Here is a 17855-nt window from a genome sequence, read left to right as displayed (position 1 = left end):
GGGGCACCGTGGAGGTCCCAGGGATTGAATGTGCTAAGCCACAGCCATGTTGTCGGTGTGTGCTGGAAGAGGGTTGCTGAGGATCTCTAACAGTAAGTGTCCATCAATAACAGACTGAGGGAAGCCCTATCTGCATTCTCTGGACAATTCCACTGTCAACACTGTGTTGTAATGATTATGTGTGAATGAAGTGCCGTGCCGGAACTGTTCACAGATGTCCTCCCTCTGTGGGCTACAGCTCTGCGATGTATTAGCTCACTCTGTCTGTTGTACGGCTCATATATGGCTGGTGTACACCTGACAGGTGTCTTGTTGTGGAGCAGTCATGGGTATATGTGGGATAGCATGATCAATGCAAACCATACACATGCTCATAGAATGCAATTGTCAATGATTATGCTGAGTGGCCAGTATAGTCCCCCAGCATGGGTCCTCTGAAGTCGTCCACCCCAGTCTTCACAAGTGTAGAGTCTGCTTGTGCTAAATACAGTTTGTGTGCAGTGACAACCTTGCCTGGGGGTGGAGATGGGATATGGATGTCCATGGAAAGGTGGGTATGGTCAGATATCAACAATGGTGGTCTACCTCTGGTGTGGAACAGTGAGTACCCATGTTGCAGATGGACAGGTGAAATATGTATTCCCTCATGTGGCTGTGGTGTGTGGTTCTGCCATAGCACATGGACCCACAAATTGTAGTGGCTGTAGGGTAAAGTGGTAGAGGCCTGAGTAGTTCTCACACACAATATGCCTGTACCTGATGTTAACAACTGGAATGGTGAATGTGAACACCTGCATATCCCGGCACTGTTCCCAGGGAAGCTAAGTGTGTGTCCTGGATGTGGGTGTGGTGTTCTGGACTGGTTGTTTTGTGTGTTACAGGTCCTGTGGTCACAAAGCATGGTATAGAACATAACCTGCCAGTGCGATGTTCATATCTGACCCTGACGTAGGTGGCTGCAAATGCATATATATGCTATCCCCCACCTGACAGGTAGTACTACATGTACATACCTCTGTAGAAATAAAGATGTCAGCACCCTATAAATACTGCAGGTGCAGAACAGATGCCCCATAATTTGGATAGTGCACTCTGCTAATGCGTCTCCCTCAAGTGTCATAATACAGTTAGGTAGGGGTTTGAATCCTGCAAATGCTCAGTGTGTGGGTGGGTGAGTGGGGTTTGTGTGTGTGAAAGGCTGTGAGAAGGAAATGTCCCTTTTGGCAACTGGGAAAACACACTACAGGATGCACATTCCCCTTTCTAAACACTGATGATGTCAGCACCCTATAAGTACAGCAGGAGAAGGGAAACTTCCTAGTAATGTGAATAGTGCGATCTGCTAATGCGTCCGTCTCGAGTGTCATAACATATTTAGGTAGGGGTTTAAATCCTGTAAATGCTCAGTGTGTGTGGAGGGGGTTAGTGTGTGTTTAAGACTGTATGAAAGAAATATCCCTTTTGGCAACTAGGAGAACACACTACAGGATGCACATTCCCCTTTCTAAACACTGATGATGTCAGCACCCTATAAGTACAGCAGGAGAAGGGAAACCTCCCAGTAATGCGAATAGCGCACTCTGCTAATGTGTCCGTCTCGAGTGTCATAACAAAGTTAGGTAGGGGATTGAATCCTGCAAATGTTCAGTGTGTGTGGAGGGGGTTAGTGTGTGTGCAAGTCTGTGTGAGGGAGATGTCCCTTTTGGCATCTGTGAAAGCACTCTACAGGAGGCACATTCCCCTATCTCAGCACGGATGATTTCAGCACCCTATAAGTACAGATGGAGAAGGGAAACTTTCCAGTAATTCGAATAACGCACTCTGCTAATGCATCTCTCCCGAGTGTCATAATATAGTTAAGTAGGAGTTTGAAACCTGTAAATGGCATGTGTGTGTGTTTGTATGTGGGGACTCTGTGTGTGTGCAATTCTGTATGAAAAACATGTGCTTTTTTGAAATCAGGAGATCACACTACATGATGCACATTACCCATTCCAAACAGTGATGATGACAGCACCCTGTACATACAGCTGGAGAAGAGACATCTGCCAGTAATCAGAATAGCGCAACTTGCAACAGTGTCACTCTCAAGTGCCATAACATATTTAGGTAGGGGTTTGAAACCTGCAAGTGTGTGTGTGTTTGGATGTGGGGAGTTTGTGTGTGTGCATTTCTGTATGAAAAACATGTTAGTTTTGGCAATCAGAAGATCACACTACCTGATGCACATTACCCTTTCAAAATACTGATGATGTCAACACCCTATAAGTACAGCCAGAGAAGAGGAACCATCTAGTAATCCGAATAGTGCGCTTTGCTAATGCGTCTCTCTCACGTGTTGTGACTTAGTTAGGTAGGGGTATAAATCCTGCAAATGGCAAGTGTGTGTGGGGATAGTAGGGTGTGTGTAAATGCAAGTGTGAGAAAGTAGATACTTTTGGCAAATACTACAATACACCAGTTGCTGCATATTCCCCCAGTAAACACAGGGGATGTCACCACACTATCAGCACAGCCAAACAGGGCTAGTTGGCCAGTAATGCCAATAGTGCGCTCTGCTACTGGGTCTATTACCATTGTCAGAGTACAGATAGGTATGTTTTGGTAACCCACAACTGCCACGTGTGGTTGTGTCACACATTATGACCTTGTGTGGGTCTTTGTGCATAACAATGCATGCCATTGCCTAAACCAGCAATGGCATTGCACACATGATGTATGTGTGTGACACATACACATAAATACCTGTGACCTGCAGTAGTTACCATGTCTGACACATGCCTCGAGTGGATAAATGGTATTTGCAATGTATACCAATATGACTGTGTCTTACTGTGCAGGGGCCCCACGTGGTATGTGTCTATACAGTGTGGGTGTATATGGTAAAATACCTACAGCAGGGGATACACATCTGGTCTGGGCCATATAGTCTACATGTAGTCGATGTACAGGTGCTGCATGTTCCCACCTGTTGTGGGAGTGGTAACATGTCATTCCACTGCAATTCAGTGACCACATGCTGTGAACCCTTCAACTAGTGTGTTGTAGCTACAGTAATGCTCACGCACAATGTTTGGCTGGATGCAGTCCAGTCATATAAAGACAGTTCTTGAGACTGTCATATTGCCAGTGTTGTTATTGAGGATAGGTGTTTTTCCTGTGTATGGGAGGGTTGTGTGTGCCAGGCTATGAACCAGATGGCAGTCCGACACACTGTTAGCTGCACATGATTAGGCCCTGATGCTTTGTGCTGTGCCAACAACCTGGAGGTGTGTGTATCTGTGGTGCCTTGGGATACCACCCCCCTGTCCATGTGTGTTACATGTGTAGGGGACGACAGGCATGGTATGAGGCATAACCTGTCAGTGATTGGTTACACCTGTGAGCCATGAATCAGGACTCTGGTACTGCACAGACATTGCAGTTCATCGTGCTGAGGACAGTGTCCAGTGCATGCATCTTGCGGTGTACACTGCTGGTGTTGTGCAGCAGCACTGTTAGTGTCCTAACCTGTGTGATACCCGTGGAGGTGGCTATGTAATCCGTGTCCTGCAGCATAAGGCAGTATGTGTGTATCAAGGAGCTTCGCCAATATACATCGGGCCATGGGTGTCACATGCAAGCTGACCCTTGCACATCATTGTGGCTTCCCTAGCATGTAAGCACACGTTGACAGCCAGCGGATACCCTATGAATGACATTGGAGACTGAGCAGAATGTAGACATACAACACCCTTCCTACATATAGTGGTAGCATACCTGGTGAGGGTATGTTGGCAACCAAGATCAGGCTCATACTGGCCCGTGCCACATGCTGAGAGATCCATTCTATGTTCCCTATCATGTAGTCCAAGGAGGTATGTCTCAGGTCATCCATAGTGGCATGGTCAATGAGTGAGTCATATGTGTCCATGCCTCTGACTGACCTGTATGCATGTGTTCTGTGGTGGACCATAGTGCCCCTGAGGCATATCACTGTGACCTTCACCAGATACAGCCTGTTGAGCGGAACCCCAGTGCAGCACCCAAGACAGGTACCTGACACATCTGTAGCAGGTGTGTTGTGTAGCCCTACAGGCTGTGAGTGTGTGGCACACGGGATGTGTGTGCTATGAGTGGCATGTGCTCTGATCCGACGGAACATATGCCTGTGTGCCAGCTGCGGAGGTGTGTGATGCTCAGGCAGGATGCTATTCTGAGTCCCCACGTATGCCCCAATGTGTTCAGCATGCTGTCAGTGCGTGTCTATGTCTGACTTGTATTGTAGTCACTGTAATATGACATGCCACCTGACAGGGTATGGCATTACTGGGTTCAGAAAGCTCAGTCCCCAGATTGGCTATGTGGTGGCATCCCACACATGTGTTGTACATTCCTGGCCAAGGGTGATGGCTGACTGCATACATGTGGAGCTGTGACATTGCCACATGACTCACATAAACCACAACTGGACCATAAAGGTGATTCTCAGGTTACCTTTGCACATGCTACCCTAGTAGTGTGATTGCCATGGTGAGTACCAACACATAGGGCCAATGGGGAACAACATACTGAAGGTGTGTATGTGTGGGTGTACTGCTACTGTTTCATAGCACTGGCATATATGACTGCACACGTGGGTAAATGCCAGGTAAGACATGTGCAATGTGTCACAGGCAACGTACATGTGAACAGGATGGACAGTGACGTTCTGTCATGTGTAAACTTGACATACGTATCATACGCTATGCAGATGTCACTAGGAGTCCACAGAAGCACTGTAACTCTGCATTGCAGGTGTAAGCAGTGTTCCAGGGAACCCCAAGCGAACATGCATGCAAACAAAGCTACAGTAAGCAGGGCTGGAAGTAGTTCATTGTACAACAAAGAAGGGGTAACACTAAAAGTAAGTAACAATGCAAATATGTAGGCACTATCAACATGTACCCAGGAATACACAGCGCAGATGCCCATGGTAGAACTGATATCATGTCATAGTTAATTGTGATTTGGATTACATTGGTACTGCACACATATCAACATGCGCAAACATCCACATTGCATAGTCGTTGTGGGCAACTTGACACCATTACTGTACATGTCCACCATTGCATATCACTACTTGCGTTAGCTTCCCCCCTGTGCTACCCATGTATGCGGCTATCTGTTGACATCCTTACCACCGGCATGCAATTATGTGCAGCTGTTACACTTTGGTACGTACTATGGGTGCAGATAACAATTCAGGACATTCATACGGTTACTGCATCAGGCATGCTGGGATATACACACAGTCATATCAGCACACTGTACTGTTACCAACATGATACTACTAATACACTTCTATGTAGTCAGCCTGTGCATCAGCAACGTGTTTACCTGTTCCCGCAATGATGTTGGAGATTGCAGGAGGTGGCACAGTGTCATCATATGCACAGGGTGTGAATTAGGTATGCCTGAGTCTACCACTGATACCACCAATTGACATGTGTGTGTATGTGTGTTGGTGAGGGGCAGCAGTACAGGGTGGGGCACTGTTGGTGCAGTGTGTGCATGTATGTGGTCACCCTAGGTGTTAACATTTTGCATGTGTGTATGCACGCACACAGTTCCACCTCATGGCTGCCATATACAGGGGTTTGTGGACAGCCACAGACTGCACCTGGCAGGTCATACAGATCAGTGTCTGTGGGCATGGACACGGTACCTGTGCCTGGCAGGGGTGCTACGGACCGTATGCAGTACTAAGCCAGACTGGGTACTGTCATCAGAAGTGGGAGTGTGTTGACTGGACACAGGTCCCTGTTGGGACTGTCCAGAGCCACGTGCAAGTGGTCTCCTGGGGCGTTCCGATGACAGCACAGACCCAGCATTGCTGGGGCTGCTGCTGGCACTATGGGGGCATGCGCGGGCCTGTTGTTGTCTGCGCCGACTGCCAGCTGCTGCTGTTGCTGGCATACGGCCACGGCAACGCTGCAACCGCCCACCATTGCCCTGGCTCATGGACATTTGGTTGTGGAACTGCTGTAATATGTCCACACAACGTCTGTCTATGACATCGGTGAAATTACGGATAGCATCCGCGATGTCACGCATACTGTCAGTCATGGCTGTGCGACATGCTCTCAACTCCCTCAGACCCTGTCTGGTGTACCTTTCCATACGCGACTGTGCCTACATGACAGCCCGAAACATAGCTGAGGTTGACAGACCTCTTTGGGCACATCTGCCAGAGGCAGTACGCCCACGGATGCTCCCACGAGAACCCATGGGCAACTGTCTGTGTGGTACCATCCAGGACCCTGCCCATGGCTGCCGTGTGGGGAAACATGTGCCACGGATACCACATTGCCCTGGTCAATGCCCACTGTATCCTGTCCATCACCTAGGGACAATGGTGACAAAGGATGTACTGGCAGGATGACTGTGCGCAATGATGGGGTTGACAGCTGTGTACTGTCAATTGGCTGACCAATGGCAGACCCTGACACACCTTCCTATACCATTACACAGATATCATCATTACCAGTACCTGTGGCACCAGATTCAGGTTCCCTGCCGCAGGACACCAGAGCAGCACCAGAACCTGTGGGAGGAAGACAGAAAACACAGTTTACAATGTCCACACATTGTTACCAGTGATGCACTTATGCACACATGCACACATGCACACATGCACACATGGACACAGGCACACATGCACACATGGACACAGGCAAACATGCAGACATGCACACGTGGACACATGCACTCAGGCACACATGCACACATGCACACATGCACACATGCACACATGCAGACATGCACACTTGGACAAATGCACACGTGGACACATGCACACATGCACACATGCACACGTGGACACATGCACACATGGACACATGCACACATGCACACGTGGGCACATGAACACATGGACACATGCACACATGCACACATGCACACGTGGTCACGTGTACACATGCACACATGCACACATGCACACGTGGACACAGGCACACATGCACACATGCACACATGGACACAGGCACACATGCACACATGCACACGTAGACACAGGCACGCCTGCACACATGCACACATGCACACATGGGCACAGGCACACCTGCACACATGCACACATGCACACCCTGCAGTATACACACAGAACACTACTGAGTTACACTAGTGTTACTAGCACTATCAGGACTATTATAGGTATTGTTAAACACACTCACCAGCATGGATGGCCTGCCTTGCTGTAACCCCGGAGGGACCTGCAGAAATGAGGAGATTAATGTCAGTGGGCACAACTGTGCCATTGATACTGCATATGATACAGTGCAGTAGTATACCAGTTGCCTTTCACACGTCAGCTGCTGATATTGCCAATATCACACATGCACAATTACATACTATGATGACAGCTACATACCACAGACACACCTTACACATGCATAAACTAACAGTGTACAGAACAGTCAAGTGTACATATGGCATATTACCTGCATGCTCCATGTCGTGCTGCTGTGTGGATCCAACCTCCATCATGATGCAGGTGTATTGCTGTTGCTGTTCTGGGGCTGGAGCCACAACACTTAGGAGTAGCCCCTCCAGTCTGGTGAGGGGGGATGTGTGGCCACCCCACCTCCTGTGGCAACCTGTTGCCTGTGGATATCCGACGCACGCTGACGGACATTTCTGATTAAATCACTGCAGTGATGTCGTACCTGCTCATATGTCCTATTATGCGTGCCAATGTCATTTACCCTATGGACAAGGTCTTGCCACAGTGCAGCCCTCTCCTGCTGATTCTGACTGGTGCAGGAAAACAGTATGTCATACTCCTGCACCAGGCTCTGGTGTATCTCCTCATCTTCTGCTGCAGAATAGGCGGGATTACGCTGACGCGCCATCTCCCTGGAAGAGAACACAAACAGGATATCAGCAGACTATGTCAGCAATATATGGCACGCATACTATACATGATACTCATGTGTAGTGATATACCACTACTCCCATATGTTGCATGTGTGTGTCTCGTGGTGAATACACAAGTACATGGCCAGATATCAGTGCTCAGCCAATACCTGTGCAACAATACCTGCCACATTCCACACAACATAGTAGCATGCCCCATCGGTCAGCACACACTGACAAGTCCAATGCACAACCTCACTCTGGGGGTTCATCCCAAGGTACTGTATGTGGGACGCCATCCACTTGTGTGATGTGGACACAAGTTACTCGGCCTGGATATACATATCCCACCACCACCACCAGCACAGTAGACTACTTTGATATGTATGTGATTAGACAGTTATTCACTTGTTAGGACTGAGATGGTATCCATGCAGCACACTGGGCCAGTGGAAGCCACAACCCACACTGCTGACCCCTTTGCAAATGCTTACCACGGACATCCCACAGATTGCATGGAACTTGCACACACATTTCTAACCCAGACCCTATGCACAAAGGTTAGGCATCCTGTCCGGTGGACCCCAGACAGAGGCAGATTGTATAACAATAGCAGGAGGCTACTGCAGGACAGAGCAGATTCACATTAAGGGAAGGCATCTGTGGTCAGCACTGGTACTATGTTACGGTCTCTCATAACAATGGCCATAGCCTACTCTGGGAGGGAAATGGCCACAAACACTATGGATAACCACAAGGCCTTCTTCAGTTATGTTACACATATGGACCAAATGCCTCAGATATGCTCTGCGTTAATACACACCTACTTAACATTCACCAAACACACAGATATTGGCAACATTCTTGCAGACGGGTTCGGTGCATGTATCCCCCCTCCTTCTCCCCCACCAGTTGAAATACTTATCACAGCTGTATGTAACCTCCCTACCATCTCACATGTCCGGGTGAGAGCCGCCCTCAGCAAAGCAGAACACACAGCATCACTGTGACCTGATGGTATCCCTGGATGTGTGCTACATGCACTCCAAGAGGACATACAACTGCATATAAGACTGATAATTAATCTTGGCCGTACTACAGGATATGTACCTGGACACTGGCATACAGCAACAGTGGTCCCACACCACTAAGGAGGCACCTCTACTGACCCTGGGAACTACCACATCATATGCATAACCGGCCTGGTCTGCTAAGCTATGGAATTATTCAGTATGGGATGCATATGCAGTGATATCGAGTACCTGCAGACACTTGTTCCCAGCCAGTTTGCCTTTGTGATGGGCTGATCCTGCCTTTGAACCTGGCTGACCTTTCAAAACAGTCACTACAGCCATTGCTGAGGGCAACGCACAGACAACTGCTGCCAGGATCATGGCCTAACACTGATTGACATGTAATGTATAGTCATCCCCTTTTGGTGGAACTACGTACACACAACATATCACATGGACATACTTATAGATACAGACCTATGACACATTTGGAGGGTTCACAGTATGCAGAATATTAACCTGTTACTTTGCATTACCTGTGTTTGTCACAGCTGGTTGCGTTACCACTGCTTCTGCTTCCTGCTGCTACTGTCACTGCTGACAGCTTAGAGTCACAGTGTGTAGCGTGTGTGTTTTTTTTTTTCTCTCTGTCTCTGTCTGTCTCTCTCCCTCTGTCTGCTTCCAGACAGTGCAATGAATGTATTGCATGTGTGGAGTGTTAGTACAGGATGCTTTTGTAGGTATCTGCATAGGTCCATGTGATGGCCTCTGCACCAATTGTAAGCCAGCATTTGCTAATTGCATACAGCCAGTTGTGTACTGATTGCAGTTCTCACTGTGATTTCAGGACAGTGTTATAAAAGGGTATGTGAGATAGGCGTTGCCCTTTCAGATTGTAAGGGCGGGGACCATGCTGGTATGCTGTGGACACTGTTCTGTGAGTGTAAAGGTTAATATCTCTCATGATTCAGGCTGTGTTGTAGATTCACATTTCTCCATTCCTCTCTCCTGTTCCCTGTAGTAAGTGTGTATGCACAATGACACCTACAACTATATATAGATATATATTTATATATATATATATGTAAATATACATACATTTATATATGTACATTAACTGACATTATTACCTACAAGCTACCAACTAGCATGGCTGTTTCTGTTCACACACTACTATTATGGGAATCCAGTAGTTTTGACAGTAATTCTAAATGACATGCTTTGTGTACTACACATCCTATATTCCCTTTACATTCTTCCCTACTATTACATGTTATATTTATTTTAGCACAATGTTCTTGTATAAGAGTCATGGCTTAGTGGTAGGTCATACAGACTACTGTTTCCAAGCAACAGCTGTGCATATGTATGTAATTTGGTGTGACATTTGAAACCTTCCACTCCTGAGAGAGGTGTCAGGACAACAATAATACTTGTTGTACAGCCAATTGTAATTGATAGTTTCCATGTCCAGCAGACATGTGTGCGGAATGGGCAGCTATGTATGGGGCGTAATTTTTTTGTGGGTACAGAGTGCCCTTTTTTTTTTTTTTTTTTTCAGGTGAGAGTGGTGTGTCAGGTGAAGGAAGTCGGTATAGCTGGGGAGGTAGGTTGGGTAGGTAAACAGACAAGACAAACAAGACGCATACAGGGGCGGTGTATGACACGTGTGGGGGGGTTACACAATTGACGGGGATGGAGGTTTGGATATCCAGAGCCCATGAGCCCACAGATGGCAACAGTGGAACTGATATCCCCACCCATAGGCAGTTGCCACTGTTCCTTCACTGCCCAGGATGGGGCTGTGCTGGGGGCTGTGTAGGCCGGGCAACAGGCATGCCCGTAAGTTGTGCCACCTGTGCCTCAAGCTGGCGTAGGGGCTCGAGAACAGAGTCCCAGATCTCCCTACGCACCACAGTCCGGACGCTATGGAGGGTGAGTGGTGGTTCTCCTCCGGCCACGCTTGCAGACGGGGGACGAGCCCCAACCCCTGCAGCGCTTCCACCTGCAGGTGGCACAGGGCCACTGGAGGAGGGTCCAGACTGGGCACTAGTGCCAGGTGCACTCGCCAGCTGAGGTGGGAGAGGTGGGTCCGCTGGAACCCGCCTTCCCTGTCGTCCTATGTTTTGCATTATGTCATGACAGTTTGGGTTAGTGACATATAATACCATTCACAATTAGTTGTAACAGCATGCATTAGTATTCCCATTAGCCAAACACCCAGATATTCACACCATTGAACAGCGAGCATAACACATGCATAATTTGAACAGCAATACACAGTCCAACAACATGCAGGGTTGACTGATGGCAACAGGCCATCAGGTTTGGATGTATAAACAGGGCAGATGCATCAACGGACATGCAAATATATATGACCCAACAGGACAAATGTCCAGGGGTGTTAATTGTGATTGCACATACCATTTTCACGTGGAATGGGTTATATGTGGTTATAGGCTGGGGTGAAGAAAATAATATTAACACCTTCAAATACCAATACATATGCTGTACATTTCTAATAGCTGCACATATATACACACTACTGTTCTAACTACAGTTTCCTATATGATAACTACTTCAACTTGGTGATAGGACTGTTACTGCAACATCAATATACATTTTATTGTTCTTCACACACATTCATAACTAGTTTTGTTCAGCTACATCATCCTGCTACATTTGCTTTATATAGCTATAGACAGGTGTGGATGTTTGGTATATCAGACAATCATACTATCTGCATATTGCAGACTGAGAGCAACATATCCAGATTTTGGGATACACATTCCAGATGCAGCAACACTTTGAACAGATTTCGCTGTTTGGTTTTGATTCTCACATGCGTTTCATTCTGTCTTGACTGCAGTATACTTTATTCAGGGGTTATTACTACTGTATTGCTGGATTCATGACACTTTCTCACACTCTCTCACTTGTTTTCATTTTACTATTCAGGATGGTACTTACTTCTAGGCTTTATTGACATGTTTTACCTGTAGTTATTACAATCCTTTCCAGCAGTCTCACTTCTGTTATGTTTCAGTATTTCAACAGGGATATATTTCACACATGTGATTTCATCATCTTCTGCAGCTGTACTTTTCAGCCTGCTGCAGGTTGTGTTCTATTTTCTTACAGGTGGGACATCTTTATTTCAGAATTTATGTCAGACATTTTCATTTTTCTGTTTGGATTACAGACTGCAACATACTTTTGTAATCAAGCAATACTTGCAAACACTTTTACACTGTTACTTGCACATTTTATTACATAGTGACTACACTGCACTCTTTTGCTAACTGTCATACTTTTATATTTCTTTACAGTTACTGGTAGTGGGTTACTGACCTGCCTGGTGGTGCAACCACACCAGCCTATCGCCATAGGCTCTGCGGTTCGCAGAACGGACACCTGCAGCTGTAATATAAATTAAGTAATATTGGAATACACATCTCCATAATATCAGCTAGTTTAATTTCTTACATACATAATTAAATGTAACTTACTCAGTAGTGGGGCGTTGGGCATTTGCCGGGCCTCCTGGATCCAAAGGTTCAATTGGTCCTGCTTGCGTCTCTTCAGGTCCGCATGGTGGTGACGGACCTGCTCACCAGTCCTTGGAATCCCTGTGGCACTGGTGGGATCATGAGCCAACCAGTCCCACGCCTCAGCCCTATATGCTCCCCACAGGACCTGGCCGTGCATGAGTTGGGCCTCATGATTGTGGACTAGGAGCCAGACCATGTACCTGGACTCCTCAACGCCCCACCTCTGTGCTCAAAAGAAACTACCCTCACCTACTCCTGTCATTCTGGCTGCAATTCAGTTCTACAATCGTTTATGCTGTGTATTCCCGCCTATGGGGCTTATATAGTCCGTTTTTCCCGCACATATCTGTGATTGGCCATTTTGGAATTGTATCAACTTCACTAAACCTGCATTGTCATGCTCCCATTTGTATTCATTCCTATATATTTGCTATTATTGCATTTGTAGGTACTGCTGTCATGGCTTAGTGGTTCAGTACCTTGACTGTGGTGTATAGTATCCTGGGTTCGAACCTGGCCACTACTTTTTATTTTTTATGACTGTCTAGACAAGCTGAGGGGTGTGTCTGTGTAAAGGCAGTTTTGATACGGCTTGCTCAACGTTGCCCGTCGGTTAGCTTGATTGTGCGGTGCGCAGCTCCGCGCAAACGGGGTACGCTGGTTTAAGCCTCATTTGGCTGTCAGCACGCATATTACATTCAGCTAGGGGCACATAGATTCAGCATGTTAAACCACTGCTCAGCTACGGGCACTCATTTTGCACCAGTTAAACCACTGCTCACCTACGGGCAGATGCACTCACCCTGTTAAACTGTAGCTCAGCTATGGGCACATCTGGCATTTTTTATTGTTTTGTTACCTCACATTTCTTCAATATAAATGGGCTATTTCATTACATTTTACATACAATGTGATTTTATGTGTACATATTTGTCAGGGACTTGTTTCGTGCTTATTTTGCTAAAAATAAAATTGGTGTTGTGGGGGCTCGAACCATGAATGCCTGCTCTTCAGCCAACATTTCTACTGCTACACTATTCCTTCTTGGCTTACTTTGCATATTTAGTTCTTATATGCTTTCCCACTGACTGCTAACTGTGGCTGCGCTACGGGCACGCCCGTGCAAACGAGCGCACTCACGGTTAAACATCTTTACAATTTAAAAAAAATTATGAGATGTTCATTTGTACATTTTATGTTCGTAGTCTGTGGGGGCATGTGTTGTGTTGTGTTTATTCACATTTCCATGGACTCTGTCGTGGGTGTTTACTTTGGGCACTTTTACTCTTCTGGGGGCGTGTCCGCTTACAGGGCTCAGCCTATGGACACGCCCCCTACTGTCTTACATGGACCGTCTTAGCCTTAGGTGTGATTAAGCATGCTCTCATGAATATGCAGAGCATGCTGACATCACTCCGTTTAACTGCAGCCTCCGTGTATGAGTTATAACTCTTACACGGAGGCTTCGTGAATCCTGCCCTATGTCTTTCTATTTCTATATCAATATCTATCTATCTATCTATCTATCTATCTATCTATCTATCTATCTATCTATATCTATCCACTTTTCCTATGTGGAAGTCTTTATGTCAATACAGGTTCTATTTTTCTTTCACAGGCTTTTACCAAATTTAATTCATTGCTTCCTTGACGAGTATAATTATCAAGGAAGCAGATTTCTTGTGTATCCTGTCTTAACAGGAGATTTTTCTATACACTTAAGATGGGCATATCCATCAGTGTTTTCAAGTCTAATGTCTGAAGTCCTGTTACAGATGCATAGCTACTACTGAGACAGCTTGAAGGCATCTTTAAGCTGTGAACAGTTGGTGTCACTAGATACTTCTTCTTCCAGCTTTTCCCTGTTAGGGGTCACCACAGCAGATCATCTGCCCGCTCATGATTGGCAGTGGAGTTTTATGGTGTCGAGTTGCCAGCCCAGCGCCCAACCTTCCACAGAAGGCACACACATGCACACACTCACACCTAGGGCCAATTTAGAGTGTCCAATCAACCTACTACATGTCTTTGGGATGTGTGAGGAAACCAGAGCAGCCAGAGGAAACCCACATGACTACAGGGAGGACATGCAGACTCTGCACAGAAGGCACCCTGGCCAAGAATTGAACCGGAGAACCTCTTGCTGTGAGGTGACAGTGCTAACTGCTGCGCCACCATGGCCACCCTGTCACTAGATACTAATATGGTTATTTATAGGAAAATACATATTTCAATGTTTTTCTAAGAAAGCTCATGTCAACTGTCTGCCATATAACAAGCTGCTATGTGGGAAATGCATATATTTTAGTCTGCATTATTTATATTGTGTGCTGATGAGTACTAGTAGCCTTTTAAGGGGAAAATAATAATTACAGCACTTTCTACTTGCATACAAATTGCTCTGGTTAGGAGAAAAATAAGAACTTGGTAAGCAATTGAAATACACTGTTGACTAAAGGTTAACTGCGAGGAGTTAGAGGAATGCTCAGCTGGAATGCCATTACCATAAAATAAACTGCAATATGAGAAGGTCACATTTTTTGCTCAGAATTTTTCATAGTGGAAGGAGATAGAGAAAAGCAGTTTTATTTTAAGGTGGAAAAATAACACATTTCAGGGTTTTCCTGAGAAAACTTAACCTTAGCAGCTTCTCCATAGAATACATTACAGTGAGGGAAACAAAAAGGTATTTACTTGTATTCCTTATGTTGTTTTCTTCTTTGATTATATTAAGTACTTGTATTGCAGTGAGTTGTCTAAAGTTATTTCCATTTGCATATTAAATTTCCTTCTTCTTAGGGAAAAAATATGACTCTGCTTCATGATATGTAGAAGGAATTAAAGAAGGTTAATTACATGTGAATTGTGGAAGGAGCTACAGGCTAGTACTTTTAAGGGGAAAATAAAACATAATAAGGTTTGACTGCGAAAGCTCAGTTGAACTGCATTTGCCATAAAATAGACTACAGTATGCAAAAACAGATTTCTTGGTTCGAATTCCTTGTATTCTTTTCTTGCTTGCAGTGTTATTTTAATTGCAATGGGTTATTTTCCCTTGTCATTTCCCCTTGTATACTAAAAGATCCTATTGGCAGTAAAAATAAAGCAGTCTCTTGGTCAGTAATAGGAATTAGAAGGAGTCAATTACTTGAAAACTGTGTGATGAACTACATTATACTATTTTGTTTAAGAAGGAAAGAAAATATTCCAAAGTTTGTCAAGAAAGCTTCCTTGGAGTGCTTCTGCCAAAGCAATTGCTGTTGTGTGAAGAAAGCAAATTTATAGTTTTTTTATTCCTTAGCTTGTTTTCCTGTTAGATTGCCATATGCATTTTACTGACATATTTAAAATTAATTTGCACTGCACATTAAAAACTCTGATTTAAAGAGAAAAATCTTTGTCTTGTGGGGGGGGGGGGGGCATTTGGATTACAGAAGGCTTGTTACCTGTGAGTTGTGTGAAGGGCTAGACCAATATTTGCATTTACATGGACAAGAAAACATTTTAGGAATTTTTTCGGAAATGCTCATTCAAAATGCTTCCACCACAGAACAGACTGCTGCGACACAAGAGAAATGTCTTGGCTTTATTCCTAATATTGTTTTCTTGTTTGACTGCAGTGTATATTTTTTTGAAATGTGTTATTTAAAGTCCATTCGTCTTCCTGCATATTAGAAGTTCTTGACAGGAATGAAATAAAGCTTGGTCTCATGGTGAGCCATAGGTATTACGAATGTTGGAGTGAGCTATCGACAGATGGAGTTTGCTTGCAGGGTCATTTGTCCAAATTACTCCTTAGCAGTAAGACAGAGAGGTGGAGGGGGTGGGTAGGAGGATCAAATGGATTATATCACATTTATTCGGAACAGATGAGGAAAAGTTTAATACCTTAGAAGAAGTGTTATTTGGGGGAGAAGTTTAGGAAGTGACATAGGTGTAGGGAGGAAAGGTGGGGAGGTGAGGTTTATATTTTAGGAGTCGATCAATTCAAGCCTCTTTTGGCATTGTTTGAAGCATACAGTAGAGGACAACCTTGTCCAAGCAACCAAGTATAGTGTATGACCATTAGTGGTAATCCGAGGCAGGTAGTGTGGTTTAGTTTTGTTTGGATGCAAGGTGTTTTCTTTCTTTGCACTAGACCCCAGTAATAGTAGTGGGGTGGTGGGTACACTTTTAGAGGGGAGAGAAATCATGGCAGGAGGTGGGACCCAACTCCCTGATACTATGTTTAAGTATTCACAGTGTGTTGTACTGTTTCTGCTGCATTGACTGCAGTTTGAGTAGACTACTATTAGTACAGGCTAATAAAACTCTGTGGTGCCCATGTATAACAAAAAAAAAAAAAAAAGAAAGAAAAGAAAAAGAGCATGTGCAGTAGCCAAGGAGGTCGGCACTGGATAATTGTTGTAGTAGTGTGGTGCAATGGTGTTCTGGATGTGGGGCCATTTGCTGTAGGACAGTTTGGGTTAAGTATGTCATGCTGCAGGTTGAGGTATGGTTGTCTTTATGAGGAGCTATCCCCTTTTTTGCTGTTTGCTTAGTAGCAGTCTGTGAGAAGGCTTTCAATGTCTGTGTTAATCAAAGAAAAAAAAAGGAAAAGAAGATACTAGAAGTCATCAGAAGTGCCTGTGGGCTCTACTCATGTGTATTGGGTTGCAGTTATTCCCAGACATGGTTATGTGGCAGATACAGCTGTGTGAGGGCAGAGGTCACAGTACTGGTGATGTCAGGGGTGGCAGATGATGCTGAAGTAGTGGAGGTGGCAGGGATAGATAAAAAAAAAAAAACAAACAAAAAAAAATAAATAAATAAATAAAACAAAAAAAAAGAAAAGAAACCGAGCATCTATAGGAAAGTGAGCATTTGCTAGGCGAAAGGGGTGAATGGCATGAAGGGACAGTAGGTAGGTCTGGTGTTGAGGATCATGGGTGGTGCAAAGGGTACAGTGGGGGGGGCAGTGGATCAGTTTGGGGACAGAGGCAAGCGAGGAGATGTAGCATATGAGTTAAGGTCCTCACCTCACAGACGTCTTAATTTGAAAGAGATGAAATTGGGGAGGAGGCATACTGGTTAGGGTCTTTAATCTTAAAGATAAATGGTATAATGTTTGCTGTTGACCTCTGGTTGTTGGGTAGGCTTGTAGTAGTTTGCAGACAAGTAACCTAGTATTTACCTATAAAGCCACAATAGGAGTACTGGACAGGAAGAGGGATTATTTGTTACACACTAGACTTATACCTCTTTTCTAGTGATACTGTAGGGACTGCAACTTTAGGAAAGGGTTGTACATCTTGTGCTGTGCAAGTTATAAAACTTATGACAAGGGAATATAAAGGACTGTCAGGCTAGAACCGTGTAAAGAGCTGCTATGGATGTAGATGACAGGTGCATGAATCTTATATATATTACAGTA

The sequence above is a fragment of the Protopterus annectens genome, chromosome 1.part2 (assembly GCF_019279795.1).
Source record: "Protopterus annectens isolate FY-2018-M chromosome 1.part2, PAN1.0, whole genome shotgun sequence".
Lineage (NCBI taxonomy): Eukaryota > Metazoa > Chordata > Ceratodontiformes > Protopteridae > Protopterus > Protopterus annectens.
This window is presented reverse-complemented; position numbering follows the sequence as displayed.